This window comes from Cryptotermes secundus, unplaced genomic scaffold (assembly GCF_002891405.2).
Source record: "Cryptotermes secundus unplaced genomic scaffold, Csec_1.0 scaffold355, whole genome shotgun sequence".
Lineage (NCBI taxonomy): Eukaryota > Metazoa > Arthropoda > Insecta > Blattodea > Kalotermitidae > Cryptotermes > Cryptotermes secundus.
In genome coordinates, this window is record NW_019737088.1 from 348629 (window position 1) to 349649 (window position 1021).

Below are 1021 nucleotides of genomic sequence, written 5' to 3' on the forward strand. Positions count from 1 at the left end.
GACCACCTCTATGTATTGCCTGGGTTGCTGTACCTTCACTCCATCATACGTCATCACGGTGCGTTACTTAAGTACACTACAAAAAACTGGTGGGTGTTTAGCAGATGATTCTGCAGCATTCCCACGCGGGAAGTGTGCAGACATTTCGAAATTCAGATGCTGTTTCTGGGAGTGTATTACAATCAACTCTTTCAGTGCCATGAACGAGTCAAGAACTCCAGTCATTTCTGGCTTGAGAAACTGTGATGTTAACAGAAAACAAAACAAACTCCGTGGCCTGTAGTCCGCAAGCGAACTATAACGACCGAGCAACAGCCGCTTGTCGACGAAGTTAGTGCAAACTCTTACGGATGGAGTGTGTCGCGTGGTCGGCGCAACCAATCCCCACGGCCGTTAATCTTGGTTTTCTAGACCGGAGCCACTATTTCCTTGAAAGAGCTTCTCACTTATCCTCACGAGGCTGAGTGAACCCCGTTTCAGATCCACTACTTCTCAGAAAATCTGGTAGCTCCGGTAATCGAACCGGGACCTCTGGATCTGTAGTCAGGAACTCTGACCACTAGACTACATTGGCGGTCACTGTGGTGTTAACACTGACAGGGAAAAACAAATTCTTCTACCGAGTTAATTTTCCTCTTCAGTTTAAATTAGGTGTATTTAAGTCGTTTCGGTTAGTTGTTTCTGGATTCGTAAAGAGAAGAAAGGTCTAACAGGATATGACTGAAAATGTGAAAAGGATTTAACTGGCTCTGGATAGGTCACATGACCGTCTTCTGTGATGGCAGTGGTGAAGCTTCTAGTTTCATAACAATGACTAAGTATGATCTATCCGACGAGGAGTGTGTACCACGCAGTGATTCGTAAGGTACGAGTATTCGTTCACGCTCTTTCAACTGCAGAAATTAAGTAGCGTCGAATGAGGTGACATGAATGGTAAGTGCAGAAAGGTACGAAAGGAGACGGTCGTGGTATATTTCAGTGTACTACTAACATAGCTGTACCATGGATGTAGTTAGTTGCT